At 37.9% G+C, this 22,544-nt stretch overlaps 1 protein-coding gene and 1 pseudogene across 5 annotated transcripts in view; both read right to left on the reverse strand.

Moving 5' to 3' along the window:
- BAZ2B (bromodomain adjacent to zinc finger domain 2B) overlaps positions 1 to 22,046 on the reverse strand; it is a 395,277-nt gene extending 373,231 nt beyond the window's left edge. For all 4 annotated transcript variants that reach the window (XM_054548956.2, XM_054548959.2, XM_054548958.2 and 1 more), the window contains exon 1: positions 21,910 to 22,046. The gene's annotated coding sequence lies outside the window, so the exon portion shown is untranslated. The remainder of the gene's footprint in view (positions 1 to 21,909) is intronic.
- Positions 311 to 22,043, reverse strand: LOC134759543 (small ribosomal subunit protein eS1-like; annotated as a pseudogene). Its single transcript, XR_010135873.1, has 3 exons — positions 21,910 to 22,043; positions 881 to 6,641; positions 311 to 648 (listed from the first exon to the last, which is right to left on the reverse strand). The product of XR_010135873.1 is annotated as a small ribosomal subunit protein eS1-like (transcript).
- Positions 22,047 to 22,544: the final 498 nt, after the last annotated feature.

Raw genomic sequence — 22,544 nt, forward strand, 5'->3', positions numbered from 1 at the left:
GGCTTTACTGATTGTTCTTCATGTTTATGTTCAGGTTATGCATTTTTGCAGTAATACGGCAGAAGCGATGTGCTCTTCTTTGTGAATCCTGTCGAGATGCATGCTATTGGTCCCACTACTGTTAGTGTTAACTTTCACAACTTGATAAGGTGGTATATGTCATGTATGTCCACTGTATAGTTGCTATTTTTTTTCCATTTTTGATTAGTATCTTGTGGGGAGATATTTTGAGTATGTAAAAACATCCTCCTTTGTAACCAACTCTTCACAAAATACCGTAAAATCCATTAATGATTTTTGCCTGAAACAATTCCCAACTAGAATTCTACTCTACATCAACTTGTCTAGCTCCATAAAAGAGCATGTATTTTTCTCACAAATAGGACTTTTTATTTGCCACTATTATAAGTCTGAACTTTAAACAGATTCTTGGACTGGTGGTTCATATCCATCAGCTCATTCAACTTTAGCACCTGTGTCATCCCCAGTGGCTTTTCCAATACTACTACCTTCACCATGAAGCTCCATGAGTTTTCCCAATTCAAACTTGGGATTCTTCAGCATTTTTACTTTCCTTTTTTTTTTTTTTTTTTTTTTTTTTAGATGGAGTCTCACTCTGTCTCCCAGGCTAGAGTGCAGTGGCACAATCTCGGCTTACTGCAACCTCTGCCTCCCAGGTTCAAGTCATCCTCCTGCCTCAGCCCCAGCCTCTTGAGTAGCTGGGATTACAGGTGCACACCACCACGACCGGCTTATTTTTTTGTATTTTTAGTAGAGATGGGGTTTCACCATGTTGGCCAGGCTGGTCTCAAACTCCTGAACTCAAATTATCCGCCCACCTCAGCCTCCTAAAGTGCTGGGATTAGAGGCATGAGCCACCGTTCCCAGCCAGCATTTTTACTTTTCTAACGAAGAAATCATGGAGAGGATAAATAGATTGGCAAGACTTTTCTATGTCTTTTCCAATGTTGTCTGGAATCAATTTATTGACCACTTCTTTCAAGTCATTTGTCTGCACCTCTTGGGTCATGATTTCCATCATCTTCTTCCAGATTTGGCAGAATTGCTGGTGCTGAGCATAAGAGGTCATCCATATCTGATTGTTGCGTATTTTAGTAAAGTCAACACAGAACAGATGAAGCAAGTAACTATCAGTAGTCTTGACATCAACAGGAGCTTCAATCATTGTCTGCCATTTTTTGACCATAGAACACATTTTGTTATAAGTAAGATCCATGACATGGAAGTTGGGCAGTTTTTGCCCTGAATGTCTTCAGTAATCAATTTGAATTTTTCTAAATGCGACTTCATCATTCTGCAAATCAGCAAGACACACTTCAAACACATGACCCTTGAGGCCATCCGATGCAGTTTTGGTTCCTTGGATCCTGGTGACTAGCGTCTTTCCAACATTTCTTATATTGAACATAGCAGGTGCTTTCACATTATATCAATCTTTCTTAGAAAATAGATCAGCCACTTTTGTCTTGGCTCCCTTCTGCCACCTTTCATAAGGCGCTTGTTCTTGCCAACTGCCGTGGTGCTGCTCATAGAAGCAAAAGGCCATGTTGGTATTTTTATTGAGATTGTCTTTCACAAGTATTTTAAAGCTTTTCTCAAATAGCTTTTACATACTTCTGGTTACATTTATTCCTAAGTATTTTATCTTCTTCATTGTTATTTAATTGGGCTTTCCCTTACCACTCTATTTTCTAACTGGTAGTTATTGATACATATATATATAAAATATTAATTTCTGAATGCTAATTTTATAGGCTACTAGTTACTGATTTATTATTTGAGTTAGTTTTACCATTGATTTTCTAGTGCAGAAGTCCGCACACTGTATCTTTTCAGTAAAAACACCAGACTGTAAATATTTCATTTTTGTATGCCAAAAAGTTCCTATCACAACTGTTCCACTCTGCTGGTGTAGTGCAAAAGATGACAGAGGCAATACAAAACCAAGTATATATGGCTAAATTTGGCTCTCAGTTTGCTAAACCCTGCTCTAGGGTTTTCCAGATATACTATCATATCATCTGCAAATAGAGTTTTATTTCCTCTTTTCTGTTGTACTTCTACTGATTCCTCTTGTTTAACTGTATTGGCTAATATTTCCAGTAATATGATGAATAATAGTGTAATTACTAGATATCCTTGCCTTGCTCCTGATGGTACTAGTAAAAATGTCCTTGGTGTTTTCCATTATGATGATGACTTTAAGGTGTGTGTGTGTATATATACATACACCTATACATGAAAGGTGTGTATATATATTTATCATGTTAAGAAAATACCCATCAATTCCTATTTTCTTGAGTGCTTTTATCAGAAGATGCTGATTTTTGTTAAAGGTCTTTGCAGCATCTACGGAGATCATTATATGATTTATCCCTGTATTTATTAATATGGTATATTAATGGATTGCCTAATATTGAAACAATCTTGTGTTTTTGGAATACAGTTGACCCTTGAACAATGTGGGGGCAGGGGTGCTGACTCCCCACTCAGGTGAAAATGTGCACATAACTTTTGACTCCCCAAAAACTTAACTACTAATTGCCTACTGTTGACCAGAAGCCTTACCTGTAACATAGTCAATTAACACATATTTTTTATGTTACATACAATACTGTATTCTTACAATAAAGTAGGCAAGAGAAAAGGTTATTAAGAAAATCATAAGGGAGAGAAAATACATTTACAATACTGTACTGTATTTACTGATACTGTAAGTTTATGTCATCTGTTTACAAGATTGTTTACAGAACTGCCTGTCTGAAATGGAAAAAAAGGCATCTGCAGCTGCACACCTCAATCTATAGTACATCTCAAGCAATTCGACTTTTTATTGTAATGTCATGACTTCACTGCTTCTTGGTAGCAACTCCAGCATCACTAGTAGCACTTGGTATGGATCCTATAGTGTTACTCAAGGTTTACGGTATTACACTAAACAGGATAAAGAATACATGAGAATGGCAAAAAATCACTTTTTACTGTGATACAGTGCCATTTACTGAAGAGATGAACTGCTCATCTGGAGATGATAAGTATCGTAAGGCCTTTTAAGCATATACTATGAACACTTGAGCTCACCACAATAGCAATAGGAGGCAGCTGCAAAATTACTACAGCAGTACAACGTGCTACAATTAAATTTATGCAGTTATTAATACTGCATCATTCTGCTTGCTTACATTTCTCTCCACTGTGAATGATGCCATGTATGATCTATGTTTATATGTGTAAGTTTTGATAAGCTTTAACTTTTTATATCAGATTTGTGTATATTTTATGGTAGTAAATGATAAAATAGACTAGTACCTACATATATTTCATGCATTCATGATATACCTAACTTTTTCTTAATTTTTTTTTTTTTTCTTTTTGAGATGGAGTCTCACTCTGTTGCCCAGGCTAGAGTGCAGTGGCAAAATCTCAGCTCACTGTAACCTCCAACTCCCAGGTTCAAGCAATTCTCCTGCCTCAGCCTCCCGAGTAGCTGGGAGTATAGGCACGCACAGTACCATGGCCAGCTAATTTTTTGTATTTTTAGTAGAGATGGGGTTTCACCATGTTGGCCAGGCTGGTCTTGACCTCCTGACCTCAGGTGATCTGTCCACCTCGGCCTCCCAAAGCGCTGGGATTACAGGCATGAGCCACTGTGCCTGGCTTCTTAATTTTTTTCAATATTTCTAGGCTATGTGGTTCATCTGCAAGTTTTTTCAAATTGTCACAAATCTTCAGAAAATATTCCAATATATTTATTGAAACAAGTCTGCAGAATCTGGGCATGGTGGCACACGCCTGTAATCACAGTTACTCAGGAGGCTGAGGCTGGAGGATCACTTGAGGCCAGGAGTTCAAGATCAGTCTGGGCAACATAGTGAGGCCTGTCTCTTTAAAATAAAAAATTAAAAAATAAAAAAAAATCTACAAATAAATGGACCTGTGCAGTTCAAACTTGTTTTGCTCAAGGGTCAACTGTAAATCCCATATGGTCATAATATGTTATTTTATTGTAGAGACAGAGTTTCATTCTGTCACCAAGGCTGTAGTACAATGGTACTACAGCTCAGCAGTACTACAGAGTACAATAGCTCACAGCCTTGAACTCCTTGGCTCAAGTCATCCTCCTTTCTCAGCTTCCCAAGTAGCTAGGACTACAGGTACATGCCACCATGCCAGTTAATTTTCAAATTTTTTTGTAGACACAGGGTCTCACTGGTCTTGAACTCCTGGCTTCAAGTGATCCTCCTGTGTTGACCTCCAAAAGCACTGGGTTTATGGGTGTAAGCCACCATGCCCAGCTTGTTTTCCTAATATATGACATTGGAATTTGTTTGCTAATATTTTATTTAGTACTTGGTATCAATATATACAATTGATATTGGTTTGTAATTTTTTTTTCTTTTTTGTGCTGTCTTTAGGAATTGGTATTATCCACATTCAGTGCTCAGCACCAGTTTACAGAGCATTGAGAATATCTTTCAGTGTTTCACAGATTATCTCTATAAAACCATCTGGGACTGGTGCTTTTTTATGAGGTGGATCCTTGATATTCTTTTCTATTTCTTCTACAGAAATTAAACTTTCTCAAATGTGGCCAATTTTGATGAAATATATTTGCCTTAAAAATAAACTTTTTTTTTTTTTTGAGACAGGGTCTCACTCTGCCTCCCAGGCTAAGCGCAATGGTGAGATCATGGCTCACTGCAGTCTCCACCTCCTAGGCTCAAGCGATCCTCCCATCTGAGTCTCCCAAGTAGCTGGGACCATAGGCATGTGCCACCATACCTGGCTAAGTTTTTATTTTTTGTAGAGTCAGGGTCTCACTATGTTGTCCAGGCTGGTCTCAAACTCCTAGATTCAAGGGATCCTCACACCTCGACCTCTCAAAGTGTGTCATTGCACCTGACCATCTTTTTTTTTTAAGAGATGGGGTCTCATTATGTTGCCCAGGCTGGAGTACCATGACTATTCACAGACGCAGCCTCAAACTCCTGGTCTCAAGCAATCCTCCTTCCTCAGCCTCTTGAGTAACTGGGACTTACAGGTGTGTACTACTGTGCCCGGCTGAAAATTACTTTTTTCATTCAAGTTTTCAAACTTATTTGGAAAGAAAAGTAGGTTCTTATATTTTTCAAAATTGAGGTATAATTTACATATCATAAAATTCACCCCTAGGTTTTCAAGTGTTGTGTCTCCCTCCCCAACTAAATTCACGTGTGGAAGTCCTAACACCTCTAGTACCTCAGAATGTGATTGAATTTGGAGATGGGACCTTTAAAGAGACAAGTAAGGTAAAATGTCATATATGTGGGCCCTAATTCAATATGACTGGTGTCCTTATAAGAGGAGGTTAGGACACAGACAACACACAGACCAAGGGGTGACCATGTGAGGCCACAGGGAAGTTAGCCATCTACAAGCCAAAAAAGAGGCCTGAGAATGAAAACAACCCTTGAGACATTTTGACTGCGGACTTCTAGACTCCACACGGTGAGAAAATATATTTCTGCTGCTCCAGCCATCAGCCTGTAGTATTATTTGTTATGACAGTCCTAACAAACAAATACATAAAATATATAATCCAGTGGCTTTTAGTATATTCACAAGTTCATAAAACAAACACCACTATCTAGTTGCAGAACATTTTCATCACCTCAAAAAGAAACCCTATACTCGTTAGCAGTCACTCCTACCTCTTGCTTTTCCCAGTACCTGGGAACCACTTATCTGTTTTGTATCTCTATGGATTTGCCTATTCTGGACAGTGATATAAATGGAATAATACAATGTGACCTTTTATGTTTGGTTTCCATCTCTAAGGATAATGTTTTCAAGGTTCATCCATGTTGCAGCATGCAGCAGAACTTCATTCCTTTTTAAGGCTAAATAATATTCCACTGGATGGATATACCACATTTTGTTTATCCATTCATCCATTGTTGCATATTTCAGTTGTTTCCACATTTTGACTACTATGATATGAACATTTGTCTATAGGGTTTTGTGTGACATGTGTTTTCAGTCCTCCTGAGTATATACTTAGTAACGATATTGCTGAGTCATATGGTAACTATAATTAAACTTTTGAGGACTGCTAAACTGCTTTCCCAAACAGCTGCACCATTTTACATTCCTACCAGCAATATATGAAGGTACCAACTTTCTACGTCCTCATCAACATTTTTTACTGTCTAGGTTTTTTATTGTAGCCATACTAGTGTGTGTGAATAAATACTTCTCTTGTGGTTTTGATTTACATTTCCCTAATGACTGCTGAGGCTGAGCATACATTTATTGTCTATTTTTTATACATTTATTGACTATTTTTATGTCTTCTTTAGAAAAATATCTATTTAAATCCTTTGCTAATTTTACAATAATGATTGTAAGCTATTTTACAATTAGATTATTTGTGTTTTTATTGTTGAGTTTTAAGAGGTTCTTTATTCTGGATACAGGTGCCTTGTCATATATAGGATTTACAACCTTTTTCTCCCATTCTATGTGTTGTCTTTTCGCTTGCTTGATGGTATCCTTTGAAGCAAAAGGTTTTTGTTTGTTTTACTTTATGAGGTCGAATTTATCTAGTTTTCTTTGGTTGCTTATACTTGAAGGTGTCATATCTAAAAAAAAAACCACTAGTAAGTCCGAGGTCAAGAATACTTACATGTAAAATTCACATTACAATTTTTTCTACAAGTTGTATAGTTTTAGTACTTAAAGTTAGATCTTTAATCCATTTTTAAATGAATTTTTGTGCATGGTGTGAGGTAGGGGTCCAACTTCATTCTCTGCATGTCAATTTCCATTTATCCCAGCATCATTTGTTAGATAGATTTTTCTTCCCCCATTGAATTATCTTGGCATTCTTGAAGAAAATGAATTGACCATAAATATAAGGGTCTAGTTATAAAGTCTCAGTTCTATTCCATTGATCTATATACATATATATATATATTTTTTTTTTTTTTTTGAGATGGAGTCTCACTCTGTTGGCCAGGCTGGAGTGCAGTGGCATGATCTTGGCTCATTGCAACCTCTGCCTCCTGGGTTCAAGTGATTCTCCTGCCACAGCCTCCTGAGTAGCTAGTAATACAGACACGCATGCCACCATGCCTGGCTGAGTCTTTTTGTTTTAGTAGAGACACGGTTTCACCATGCTGGTCAGACTGGTCTTGAACTCTTGACCTCAAGTGATCCCCCAGCCTTAGCCTCCCAAAGTGCTGGGATTACAAGTGTGAGCCACCACACCTGGTCTATATATCTATCTTTACGCCTGTGTTTCTCAGGAGGGGGTTATAGGTATTTTCATCAAATGAACCTCATTTCCTATTTTTTATTTTACCTTCATTTTCTATTTTCTTTCAAAATTGTTTATATATAGTTAAAGGTCCTGTCACTTCTTCTTTTCTGTGAACAGGACTGGCTGTTTGAAATAGTTTACAAGATTCCTAGTTCAAAAATGGCTTCTGCTTTTAGTAAAGTATGGTTTCTTTATTAGTTGGATGTGGAGGCAAAGGCAGTGTGAGATTTGTCCTCCAATTAAAAAAATTTTTTCTGTCTTGCAGGATCCTAAATTTTCCCCTTCTATATTTTTCTTAACTGTTTAGTTTTCAGAGGGCATTTATCTCTTCCTTTTTTACCCTCTTCTCCCCTAATGAGTGCCTTTCCAAAACTGCCTTTTTGAGTCCCATATACACTTTTAAGTCCCTTCCCTGTAGTCTCCTCTGATCTATCAGTATTTCTCAGGAGGAAGTTCATCTGGAAATGTCTTTAGATCAGTATCTTAAGCCTGTCACTAGCTTCTTTCTTCTCCTGTGCAGTTTTTCCCAGATCACCCTTGCTTTCCACCACAGCTTGCACAAAGGCATGAATAATGGCTGGCTAGGATTTAGTATGTATTTTTCTACTTACAGATAATTTGAAGTTGGAACGTTCTCTGCATTCTAACATTAACATATGGTTATGTACAGTGTTTTGTTTTGTTTTGTTTTGTTTTGTTTTGAGACAGAGTCTTGCTCTGTCACCCAGGCTGGAGCGCCATCTCGGCTCACTGCAACCTCCACCTCCCGGGTTCAAGTGATTCTCCTGCCTCAGCCTCCCAAGTAGCTGTGACTACAGGCGCGTGCCACCACACTCGGCTAATTGTTGTATTTTTGTAGAGACAGGATTTCACCATATTGGTCATGCTGGTCTTGAACTCCTGACTTCTGGTGATCCACTCGCCTCGGCCTCCCAAAGTGCTGAGATTACAGGTGTGAGTCACTGTGCCCAGCCTGGTTATGTGTAGTCTTATTTGTTCATCTTTATTGGTTTTCGGAGGATGTGTGAGGATTTTCAGAGTAATGCATTTGCCACTACTTTAGCTCCCCAATCTTTTAACAGTTTTGTAAATATTTTGTCTGCTTGTTTTTTCTGGATAAAGAATTGTCAGGTTTTTAATGGTCTGGGATATGTCTATTCTAGTATTGCAATGGTAATACTACTTAAGGATAATATTGAAATTGGCTCATCTTAATTGACTCATTGGTTAATATATACTAAGATAAATTCTTCCAAAAGATACTATACTCCTACCATAACAAACAATTCATAAATAATGTGATATCTAATCAGAAATTACAATAGAAAAAAACACTGTTCACTAAAATACAAAATAATGTAGAAGTCTTTTATGCAAAAGGAGCTACTTGCTTTTGTTTAGGGGCTCTCTCCATTAGGACAATCATTTTTATATTTAAACAGTCAAGTTCAATAAATAAGTAGTTTATCACCCTGGCTATATGAAAGAGTATTTGAATCACAGTCTATACCAATTTTGGCTTTTTTTGCACTTTGCTTACCAGAAGAGAATCTATGTAATTTAATGATCATGATATTAAAAACAAAATATTGAATGAAATTACTATCTTCTTAAATATAAATATCTTATATAAATATGTTTATACTTAGAGGATTTTACCTTGAAATACTCATTTTAATAAAGACATTTCTTTAAACTGCCATGACAATATTTCTATTGTCAAGTTTATTCTTGGAGGTACAACAGTATTTCTTAGCATTATACTGATTTTATTTTATATGGGGGTTAGAGTTGAGTAACAGAAATTTGGAACTACTCAGGTTCCATCAGTTAAATACTATGTGGTCTTAAGTAAGTAACTTTGCCTCCCTCAGCTTTTGTTTTTTCATATGAAATATGGAATTAATTTAACAATACCTATTATAAGAGAGATTTTGAAAGGTTTAGTGTTTGTAAAATACTTTGAATATCAGAATGAAAAGACTCCATTGCAAATTACTAACAATTATAAATTTGCCCAGTACATATTAGTATGCTAATCACCAATGCTAGAAGTTTCATTGCAGTACCTGATGAGTTTAAGAGTTTTCCACAAATCTACTCTCTCTACTTAGTATAAAAATATTTTACTAGGCCAGGCATAGTGGCTCATGCCTGTAATCCCAACACTTTGGGATGCTGAGGTGGGAGGATTGCTTAAGTCTATTGAGTTTGAGACCAGCCGGAGCAATATAGCAAGACCCCAACTCTACAAAAAATAAAAAATTAGCTGGGCATGGTAGCGTGCACCTATGGTCCCAGCTACTCAGATGACTTGAGCCCAGCAGTTCGAGGCTGCAGTGAGCTGTGACTGCACCATTGCACTCCAGCCTAGGCAACAGAGCAAGGCCCTGTCCCCCACCTTCCCACACACAAAAAAAAAAAACAAAGAAAAAGAGAATGTTTAGTACTTTATAGTAAGTACTATATATTATATAGTATTGAAAACTGCCTACTTTTTCTCCTCAACATAAAAATATTTTAATACGGACTACTGCTACTTCATATATTAAGAATGTTTAGCCCTTCTCATCACATTTTTATAAAATAGTGAGCTGACTTTAATAATCCCCTAAATCAATGCTTTCTTTCTCAATACTTCTTAGGAGTTAAAAATCTGACTATTCATTTTATAATTTTATCCAAAGCAATAATAATTTTAAAATTTCTAATAGTTATAAATATTTCTTACATAATTGAATAGTAACTTGAACTGAAGATTTTCTTTAGCAAGAAGACAATATTTACTCTGTCTAAAACATATTAGTACATATGCACTGCTACCAGATAATTACTACTTAACTCCTTTAAGCAATTTAAAACACAAAAAACCACAGCAACATGTCTGCTCATTACTTCAACATTTATTGAGTGCCTATAGCTTGCAAGGATTGTCTTCTGGTAATCCTGGATACCAGAAGTAGCATGTGGTAACAGAGTAAGGAATATAGGGTGGTAGTAGACATACCCAGTATCCTCAGTGGGGCTGATAATATACAATCTCCCTTGTAAAATTGTCATACACTTTCCTCGGAAGTTTTTGGATTGTATAGAAAATCAATATTTAGGTTGCTCCAAGCACATCAACACTATTATTAAAAAGCTCCAGGGTCAGGCACAGTGGCTCAAGCTTATAATCCCAACGCTTAGGGAGGCCAAGATGAGAGGATTGTTTTAGGCCAGGAGTTTGAGACAAGCCTGGGCAACACAGTGAGACCCCACCTTTTTTGAAAAAATGAGCTGAGTGTGGTGGTGCAGGCCTGTAGTCCTAGGTACTTGGGAAGCTGAGTCAGGAGGATCACTTGAGCCCAGGAGTTTGAGGCTGCAGTGAACTCTGATCACACCACTGCACTCCAGCCTAGGTGACAGAGCAAGACCCTGTCTCTTAGAGGACAAAAACAAAGAGCTGGGGTTAGAAACAAACTGATTTTTCAAAGTTTATTCTTCATAGAGCTTACAATAAATCAGTGGAAAAATGCTGTGTAATATTTTGCTTCAGCACTTGATTAATCAGTCATTCCTAATGTTGCTTCTTACTTCTTTCTACCCATCTAAATCCTACCCTTTTCTGGGCCCAGTTGTAAAGCCACATCCACAAAACCTACAATATATTTTATTCACTCTTCATTACAATGAATTTTATCAACTCACAACTCCTAGAACTTTATCTATGCTGCTTATCTGCCATGTTCTGGAGTCTGGGAAGTCCAACATCAAGGTGCCAGCTGGACTGGTATCTCGTGAGAGCTACTCTCTGCTTTCAAGATGGCACTTTGTTGCTGCTTCCTCTAGAGAGGAGGAATGTTGTCTCCTAACATAACAGAAAAGAAGACAGTGAACCCACTCCCCTCAAGCCCTTTTCCAAGGGCCCTAATCCCATCCATGAAGGCTCTGCCCTTATGACTTAATCACCTCACAAGTGCTCTAGCTCTTAACTATCACATTGGTAGTATTGTAATATTATTTATGAATTTTGGAGGACATTCAGACCATAGAACTTCACTAATAGCAGACTTAGAATTTAATAGCAGACTTAGAATTTACAAAACAATTACAGTTGTCCCTTATTATAGGGGGGAATTAATTCCACAACCTCTAGTGGATATCAAAATCTATGAATGCTCAAGTGCCCTATATAAAATGGTGTACTATTTGCATATGATCTACATAATCCTCCTGTATACTTTAAATCATCTCTAGATTACTTATAATATCCAAAACAATGTAAATGCTATGTAAAAGTTGTTATACTGTTTCTTAATTTGTATTATATTTTATAATTGTATTCTTTTGTTTGTTTGTTTTTGAGACAGAGTTTTGTCCCTATGGCCCAGGCAGGAGTGCAGTGGTGTGATCTCGGCTCACTGCAACCTCCACCTCCCAGGTTCCAGTGATTCTTCTGCTTCAGCCTCTCGAGTAGCTGGGACTACAGGCGCGCACCACCACGCCTGGCTAATTTTTGTATTTTTTTGTAGAGACGGGGTTTCACCATGTTGGCCAGGCTGGTCTTGAACTCCTGACCTCGTGATCTGCCTGCCTCAACCTCCCAAAGTGTTGGGATTACAGGCGTGAGCTACCTTGTCCTGCCCTGTATTGTTGTTTCTTATTGTTTTTTTCCTCGAATATTTTTTGATATGTGGTTGGTTGAATCCAAGGATGTGGGACATGCAGATGAATTCTATCTAACTTAAGTTCCATTTAGCAGAATCTTTTTACACTAATGGGCAAGACAAATAATTTCTCAATTTCATAAAATGATGTCTAATTTTTATTAGAGAAAGATGTTCAAGTAAAATTCATATTAAATTCCTAGTTGTTACACAGATTAAATATGTGATTTAATCATGCTTAACATTAGAGCAAACTTAATTGGCAAACACATTTTTCATTAAAGAAAAATATTACAAAACTTCGTTTTACTGTACTAAATAGAAGAATGCTTGGTCTCTCATAAAAACTACAGAATAAAATTTATTTCTAATCAATGGAAATAAAAAAGTTCTAATATATTCTATAAATGAAACCTCAATGTCTCTAGTGTCTGAGTCACAAACCACCAAGCTAAAAGACACATTTATTGTAAAATACAGTTTACACATACAATTTCAAGTGAGAACTTTAAAACGAAGTTAATTTAGTTATAGACACAACCAGAATCTGTTCTTTTTTTATTTTTCCTCTTCTCACTAATTTCTGTACATAATAATGAAGGCTACTCTAATGTATTTCTTGATTTTTAATAGGAGTATATAGTCTCATTCTTAAGCATTGAGGATCTGTATCATTTCTTTTTTTTAAATACAGGTAACTTACTCATCTGTATGGATTGATGGATGCTAAATTTAAACTTTAAAAAAATTCAGGTAAAAGAGGGAAATGTTCTGTTACAACTAATTAAAAATGTACAATGTATTTTTTAATAGTTGTATTTGTAGTTTTAAAATTTGACTTATTTTATTCTTCTTAAATTATATATGTATATATAACATATATTTTTATAATGTTTTATATTTTATATTGTATATTATACTTTTATAATACAGTATATTTTATAATATATTACATATATTATATATATATATTTTGAAACAGAGTCTTGCTCTGTCACCCAGGATGGAGTGCAGTGGCATGATCTTGGCTCACTGCAACCTCCACCTCCCAGGTTCCAGTGATTCTCCCGCCTTAGCCTCCTGAGCAGGTAGGACTATAGGCGCACATCACCACACCCAGCTAATTTTTGTATTTTTAGTAGAGAAAGGGTTTCACCATGTTGGCTAGGCTGGTCTCGAACTCCTGACCTCAGGTGATTGCCCGTCTCAGCCTCCCAAAGTGCTGGGATTATAGACATGAGCCACTGCGCCGGGCCATTCTTAAATATATTTTATATCCACACCTACCTTAATTTTTGTAGATTTTTTTCACTACACATCTGTGCCAATTTTGTTCTGACAAAGTTTAAATTCTACATTTGGTTCTGCTAGCAAAAACCAAAAATCTTCTAAGCAAGATGTAAAAGCTTCTATTCAATGTCTAAGAGTTGTTTTTCTCCCATTTTGGTCGATTAAAAAGCAAAGTGTTATCATATTTTTAATTATTTCTATACATTTTTTCTTTTAATCAGAATTAATGTTAATCACGTCTATGTAGCTTTCTTCTAAGCACAGACAAGAGTAAACACTAGCAGTTTTTATTTCTGGATATTATCAAGAATTATTAAAATTTAACTTAAAAACTCTTTGCCTAGACTTTGTAAAGACAAATTTTCATCTGCCCAATTAATTTTTAATGCTACCATTTAATTAATGACTCATTCTTAATACATCCCATTAAAGTTTTGACATACAACTTTACAAAAAATTTTTATTTTCGTAGTCCTCTAATTTGTATTATTATCAGTAATAACAAAATAGATGGATATGGAAAGCATTTGGTTATTAACACAAGAAAGTGAAGCCTAATGAAAAACAGTCATATCATTATGTTTATAAAACTGTTAAAGGGCTTACAAGGAAATCAAATATTCATTAAAATTGTTTTTCACATTTTCATTCCTATCTTAGGACCCCCAATACGCAAAAACATGTTTAAAACTTTCTTTTGGCCAGGCGCGCTGGCTCACACCTGTAATCCCAGCACTTTGGGAGGCCGAGGCGGACGGATCATGAGGTCAGGAGATAGAGACCATCCTGGCTAACACGGTGAAACCCGGTCTCTACTAAAAATACAAAAAAATTAGCTGGGCATGGTGGCAGGCACCTGTAGTCCCAGCTACTCGGGAAGGAGGCTGAGGCAGGAGAATGCCATGAACCCGGGAGGTGGAGCTTGCAGTGAGCCGAGATTGCACCACTGCACTCCAGCCTGGGCTACAGAGCGAGACTCCATCTCAAAACAAACAAACAAACAAAAAACAAACAAAAAAACCATAAAAAAACAAAAAAAAACCACTTTCTTTCTTTTTTTGAGATGGAGTCTCGCTCTGTTGCCCAGGCTGGAGTGCAGTGGTGCAATCTCTACTTACTACAACCTCTGCCTCCTGGATTCAAGCAATTCTCCCTGCCTCAGCTTTCCAAGTAGCTTGGATTATAGGCTCCTGCCACCACACCCAGCTAATTTTTGTTATTTTTTTTTAGTATAGATAGGATTTCACCATGTTGGCCAGGCTGGTCTTGAACTCCTGACCTCAGGTAATCTGCCCGTCTCAGCCTCCCAACGTGCTGGGATTATAGTCGTGAGCGACTGCACCCAGCCAAAGCTTTCCATTTAAATAACTATTTGTGATAAACATAAGCTTAAAAAATACCTTAATAAACGGACTTTAAAACAATGAAATAATCACTTCCACCCCCCCCAACAAAAAAAAGCTTTCCCACAAATGTAGGCAAAATTAATCCTATGCAAACAAAAAAAGCACTGAGTTAAATATCCTCTAAAAACTGAATTAAAATTCAATTTTGGGCCAGGTATGGTGGCCTACGCCTGTAATCCCAGCACTTTGGAAGGCTGAGGTGAGCAGATTGCTTGAGCCCAGGAAGTCAAGACCAGCATTGGCAACATAGCAAAACCCTATCACTATAGAAAATACAAAAGTCAGCCAGTAGTCCCAGCTACTTGGAAGGCTCAGGTGATAGGATCTCTTGAGCCCAGGAGGTCAAGGCTAGAGTGAACAGTGATCGTGCCACTGTACTCCTGCCTGGGCAACAGAACAAGACCCTGTCTCAAAAAAAAAAAAAAAAAAATTTTTTTTTGAAAAGTACAGAGGTCTCAGCATCAAAGGTAACAATATTCAAACTACAACAATCAACCACTTCTACCAACATGCTTATGTGCCATGCTAAAGTTAAGACTTACATAAATATAAGATAAATATTTTAAGCGTGTTACCATTCTCATACCATTTTATGATGATGTAATAGAAAAACATGAAGGATTTCTTCTATACTGTCCTTGGTATAAATGGCATGCTTGCTGTCAAGAGCACTGAAGCTCCATGGTAAGAAACTTAGAATGGACTCTGGGATAAAAAATAGGATTATTTGAGAAACTAGTTAAGCAGTACATATGTTGTACATATATACTTTTTGAAGTATTATTATGATACACAAAAGTACAGATGAGGTGTTTTTAAATAACTGGAGTATATGTATTCAATGGCTTTATCCAACTGCTAAGAAAGTTAAACAGGAATAGTGGAAAAAATAAGTTAACATCATTCCCAGGCATGTTGGTAGTATAACATGCACTGTATAATGCAAAATCAGTTAGGTATATTGGGTAATTCTGGAGAACACAGAGTTACCATTTCCTTCCTCCCTCCCTCCCTCTCTCTCTCTCTTTCTTTTTTTTTTTTTCGAGACGGAGTTTCGCTCTTGTTGCCCAGGCTGGAGTGCAATGGTGCGATCTTGGCTCACTGCAACCTCCACCTCCCGGGTTCAAGTGATTCTCCTGCCTCAGCCTCCCGAGTAGCTGAGATTATAGGTGTGCACCACCACGCCCAGCTAATTTTTGTATTTTTAGTAGAGATGGGTTTCACTATGTTGGCCAGACTGGTCTCAAACTCCTGAATTCAGGTGATCCACCCGCCTCGGCTTCCCAAAGTGTTAGGATTACAGGCATGAGCCATCGCATCTGGGTTTTTTTTGTTTTTTGAGTTCTCGCCATTCTCCTGCCTCAGCCTCCCAAGTAGCTGAGATTACAGGTGCCCACCACCACGCCCGGCTAATTTTTTGTATTTTTAATAGAGACGAGGTTTCACCATGTTAGCCAGGATGGTCTTGATCTCCTGACCTCGTGACCTGCCTGCCTCGGCCTCCCAAAGTGATGGGATTCTGAGCTACCACGCCCAGCCTCGTCCGGCCTTTTTTGTTTGTTTTTTTTTTTTTTTGGAGACAGGGTCTTGCTCTGTTGCCCAGGATGCCAGGCTGGAGTGCAGTGGCGCAATCTCAGCTCACAGAAACCTCTGCCTCCTCAGCTCAAACAATTCTCCTGCCTAAGCCCCCTAAGTAGCTTTGACTACAGGTGTGCGCCATAACATCTGGCTAATTTTTGTATTTTTTTGTAGAGATGGGGTCTCACTATGTTGCCCAGGCTGGTCTCAAACTGCTAGGTTCAAGTAGTCTGCCCACCTCAGCCTCCCAAAGTGCTGGGATTATAGGTGTGAGCCACCACGCCCAGTCTAGTTACCACTTCTTATAACTGAACAAGTAGGTGACAGAAAAACATAACAGTAATAACAAATGAGAAAGATTCAAAAGATAGGTAAGCAATATTTCGTTTTCTGAATAGTTTAACATTTATAGTTCTGAATAGTTTAGTTTTCAGAATAGAAAACCCAGAAATATATTCAGCATAAATTTAAAAATTCAATATATGACAAGGGTGGTCTTTCTAATTACAGAGAAAAGAATGGATTATTTGGGAATGCTACTGGCACACCTGGCTATCTATTGAGAAGACAAAAAAATTAGATCCTATTATCTTATTCCATATATAAAAATGATAAATTTTTTAAGATGTAAGAGATCAATTGAGAATAATTAAGCACAATCTGGAAAATGTAGGATACTGCCTGATAATATCAAAGGATAAGTAAGATTTTTTAAGCTAAACTGGAAACCTAGAACTTATTAAAGAAATCATTGACACATTTTACCATCTAAACCTATCTATGGCAAAAAATACTACATGTAAAATCAATAGAAGTTAAAAAAACACTGTGAAAGTAGCAGAGTGATAATATCTATTACAAACCAAAAGCAAAGGCTAAACAACTAAATATCAATAGGGATTTAGAGAAAAGGTACTATAGAATGAAAAAAGTTAGACGGAGATGCATGCTTAGATTTGATTTCATTTTATAAATTAAATGGTTAAAAAAAACTCCATCAATACCAGTATTTCTGTAAACACATAACACACACACACACACACACACACACACACACACACACACACACTTTTATGATTGTGTGACCATGCAGAAAATAAGGTGGGAGGATACACAGTAGCTGGTCAACATGAGCTGCAAAGGATGTTTGTGGAGTAGTAGACAGAGGCAGAAGAGCCAAATTAAGAAGGAAAAGAAAAAGGCAAGGAAAAGGCGAAAAACAGAAAAGAGAAGGACTACACTAAAGTAGTAGGTATGATACAATCACATACATAGCTTTTTATAAAATTGTACACATATGTGGACACGAAAAAAAATTTAAGATAAAACAGGATTCTGCCTAACTTGGCAGAAGGAATGCTCAAGGAATTTATGTCTGTATCCCCTTCTGCTTCCAATCTCAAAAAAATGTAGTCTGAAATGGTCATGGAGGCCAAGCATGGTACTCGATTATTATAATTCTGAAGTTCGTGTGTGCCTCCGTGTGTGTGTGTGTGTGTCTGTGTGTCTGCACGCACGTGCGCCATGTGCACACTTGGCTGAACTCCATTACAGGAACAATTATTGTTAGTTCAATTTGGTTTTATGGTTTACTCCAGAGGTCAGCAAACTTTCTGTACTAAATATTTTAGGATTTCTAAGCATACCATCTCTGTCACAACTACTAAACTGTTGTCATTGTAGGGTGAAAGCAGTTAAACTGTGATGGTTAATTTTATACGACAGCTTGGCAAGGCTAGAGTACCCAGTTACTTAAGTAGCACTAATCTGGGCTGCTGTGAAGGTATTTTGTAGAAGTGGTTAATATCTACAATCTGTTGACTTTAAAGAGATTACTCTTGATAATGTTGATGGGCCTCATCCTGTCAGCCTTAAGAGCAAAAACTGAAGTTTCCTAGAAAAGAAATTCTGCCTTAAGAATGCACCATCAACTCTGGTCTTAGTTTCCAGCCCGTGAACCTGCCCTACAAATTTTAAACTTATCAGCTTCCACAATTACGTGAGCTAATTCCTTAAAATAAATATTCACAGACAGATAATGTATTGTATACTATTGGTTCTGTTTCTCTGGAGAACCCTAATATATAATGCACAACAACAGACAATACACAATCTAAATTATGTATTTAAATTAAATACATAATTAAATATATAATTAAATGTAAATTATGTAAAATAACAGGTAGTGGGCTACATTTGGCCCATGTATCACAGTTTTCCAACTCCTAGTTTTATCAACAACAAAAAATAGTGCTGGGTGTGGTGGATCACACCTATAATCACAGCACTTTGGGAGGCCAAGGCAGGAAGGTCATGAGAGGCCAAGAGTTCAAGGCCACCCTGAGCAACATACTGAGAACTCATCTCTATTAAAAATAATAATAATAATAATAAAACATAGCTGTTGGCCTGGTGTGGTGGCTCACGCCTGTAATCCTAGCACTTTGGGAGGCCAAGGTGGGAGGATCACCTTAGGTCAGGAGTTTGAGAGCAGCCTGGCCAACATGGTGAAACCCCATCTCTACTAAAAATAGAAAAATTGGGGCTGGGCGTGGTAGCTCATGCCTGTAATCCCAGCACTTTGGGAGGCCGAGGTGGATGGATCACAAGGTCAGGAGTTCAAGACCGGCCTGAATAACATGGTAAAACTCTGTCTCTACTAAGAATTATAAAAATTAGCCGGGCATTGTGGCACGTGCCTGTAATCCCAGCTACTCAGGAGGCTGAGGAAGGAGAATTGCTTGAACCCGAGAGGTGGAGGTTGCAGTTAGCGGAGATCACACCATTGCATTCCAGCCTGGGCGACAGAGCAAGGCTCCATCTCAAAAAAAAAAAAAAAAATTAGCCGGGAGTGGTGGCAGGCGCCTGTAATCCGAGCTACTCGGGAGGCTGAGGCAGAAGAATCACTTGAACCTGGGAGGTGGAGGTTGCAGTGAGCCGAGATTGAACCACTGCATTCCAGCCTGGGAGACAAGAGTGAGGCTCTGTCTCCAAAATAAATAAATAAATAAAACAAAATATAGCTATTAACTGGATGTGGTAGCTGATGCCTATAATTCCAGTACTTTGGGAGGCCGAGGAGGGAGGATCACTTGAGGCTTGGAGTTTGGGACCAGCCTGGGCAGCAAAAAATTTAAAAACAACTAGCCCCACACTGTGGTGGCACACCTGTAGTCACAGCCACTCGGGAGGCTGAGGCAGGAGGACAGCTTTAGCCTAGAAGCTTACTGTGTACTCCAGCCTGGGAGATGGAATGAGGCCTCATGTACTTAAAAACATGAATAAAATGTATCTGCTTTTCTTAAGCATTCTATATATTTCAGGCAGTGTGCAAGGTTTGAATTCCAAGTGTCCCACAAATTGGGGATTATTCCTGGTGAGGCCAGATATTCTACAGCAACTAAAAGCAGGAATGATCTTTCTAGAAGCAGTGAGATCTGGCCTGTAAGCTTAGATGTAAGAGAGGTTTCTCAGAGAGGGTTTCAAGATGGTACTCTCTTTACGTGTTTTAATATCCTTTTATTTATTTATTTATTTATTTATTTTGAGACAGGGTCTGTCACCCAGGCCTGAATGCAGTGGCATGATCACCGCTCACTGCAAGCCTCAACCTCCTGGGCTCATGCAATCCTCCTGCCTCAGCCTCCCAAGTAGCTGGGATTATAGGCATGCACCAATGCACAGGGCTAATTTTTAAAATTTTTTTGTAGAGATGGGGCCTTGCTTTGTTGCCCACACTGGTCTCAAGCATCCTCCTCACTCAGCCTCTCAAAGTCCTGGGATTATAGGCTTGAGCAACCATATCTGGCCTCTATATCCTTTTAAATATTGGCTTGGGGAATTGAAAGTTTTTGATGCTAATCCAGCAGAAGTCAACCAGCAGAATTTTTTTGGATGTTCATTTACTAAATGTGGCAACTTTAAATAAAACTTGATGCAGGGAAAATAAAAATTTATAAAGGCACTAAATCGAGAGTTTATTATTTTTGTTATGAAAGGAATTCCTTACATCAAAGACTTAAAACAATGGACCTTTAAGTAATATATCCCTTAGAAGTAGGAGTCCTCATGACATTTTGGGCTGGATAAAAAAAGAAAAAAAAAAAAAGAAGCAGGGATCCTTGGCCAGGCACGGTAGCTGACGCCTGTAATCCCAGCACAGGAGGCCGAGGCAGGCAGATCACCTGAAAAAGTTGTTCTCAATCAGGTAGACAGTAGAATGATAGTTACCAGAGGCTGGGAAGGGTATGCGTGTGGTGGGGGTGGGGACAAAAAGAGGATGGTTAATGGGTACAAATATAAAGTTGGATAAAAGGGAGTAAGTTCTAATGTTTGATAATAGAGTAGAATGACTATAGTTAACATCATATTGCATTATTTCAAAATAGCTAGAAGGGAAGACTTGAAATACTACCAACACAGAAGTCATAAATGTTCTAGATGATGGTTATCCTAAATACCTTGACTTGATCATTACACATTCTATGCATGTAACGAAATATTCCATGTGCCCCATAAATATATACAAATATTATGTATCAATAAAAAATTATATGATTTGCAAAAAGCAAATGTAACCACATCTTTTCAACGTCCCACCATTTATGCAAAGTAAAGGATATCTCTACAACTGCCCTTGCCAAAGAGAAGCTTTTTAGAAGATTAGGTTGTGGGATGAATAAAAGAGGGGAAAACAAGAACTTTGAAATTCAATATCTGAAAGAGCATTCTAAGCTATCAGGTGGAAGAAATACTCAAAACGTAAGAGTAAAGGGCTGAATGACCATGGGTAAATAACAGACAAGTTTATAAAATAAAAGGGGAAAAATTAGTAATAGTCAATAAGATGCTAACTTAGAGAAGAAGCCAAGTTCAAAAATGAAAACTAAGGTGAGTGGTGAGGGCAAGTGGTGAACAAAGATATTTAGATACAGAAAGGTATGTCAGAGTCACTCATAAAGGATAAAAAGTTTAGCAAGGGAAGGTCAAGTGGGGGAACTCTGTGGATAAAAGGCAAGCACGGTGTCTAGATTGTCTGGAACAGTTCTGACTTCAAACACTTGCCTGTCAAATCACTTTGTAATGATTTTTAGTTAAGAAACTATGGTCATTTTCCATGACCATGTTTTACCTATTCACATCCATAATTCCTAGCAAAATGTCTTTTTTTTTTTTGAGATGGAGTTTCACTCTGTTGCCCAGGCTGGAGTGCAGTGGCATGATCTTGGCTCACTGCAACTTCTGCCTCCTGGGTTCAAGTGATTCTTCTGCCTCAGCCTCCCAAGTAGCAGAGACTACAGGCGCCTGCCACCACGCCCGGCTAATTTTTTGTATTTTTAGTAGAGACAGGGTTTCACTGTGTTAGCCAGGATGGCCTCGATCTCCTGACCTCGTGATCCACCCACCTTGGCCTCCCAAAGTGCTGGGATTACAGGCGTGAGCCACCGCGCCCGGCTGCAAAATGTCTGCGGCATAGCAAAATCTCAATAATTATTTATCACTCACGATAATTACCTGAATACTAAAATCAGAGAGAGTACATTAAAAAGAAACACAACGAACCATTCTTAAATAATAAAAACCTATTAATCAGTGGTCTTTATTTACTAGCACCAATAAAAAACTAGAAACTCTGTTTAGCACAGGAAATTGATGTCGTACTCACTTCATAATATCATCAGTGCTGGGTGGGGACAAAGCCATAATCTGCCAAAATCTGCACCATCTTTGCCAGGTTTAGGAGTTCTGTAGAGTAGTTACCACTGCCAGGTCTGACTGCCATAGCTCAGGAAAAGGGTGCAGTCATTTCTCTTAGCATAATCTTCAGAAGATGTCTGAGGGACCTATGTAATATTAAGTCACAGAAAGAGACAATATTATTGGTGGTTTAGACATGGAATGTAATAGCTAACAATTATGGAATGCTTACTGTGTTTCAGGAACTGACGCGTTATCTCATCTAAACAATGCTACAGGGCATGGGTACTGTTATTAACCCTGTTTTACAGGAAACCTAGGTTTAGCAAGGTTAAGGAATTGCTTGAGATAACAAAGGTAGTAAGAGGCAGGGGTGGAATTTGAACCCATATAGTCTGGTTCTTCAGGGTGTATACATCCGTGTATCTATAACCACAATGCTGCAGGGGCACTCGAACAGGCTGGAAAAGAATTATTTTTCTTTAAAGGGCAAATTAATTTTCTCAAAAGTAATCTCTGTTCACTTTATCCCATACCAGATGTTTATTTTCATTTCATATCCTAAAAGTTAGATTGGCACTTACATGCCAACTTAAAATACTA

This window comes from Pongo abelii, chromosome 11 (genome assembly GCF_028885655.2).
Source record: "Pongo abelii isolate AG06213 chromosome 11, NHGRI_mPonAbe1-v2.0_pri, whole genome shotgun sequence".
Lineage (NCBI taxonomy): Eukaryota > Metazoa > Chordata > Mammalia > Primates > Hominidae > Pongo > Pongo abelii.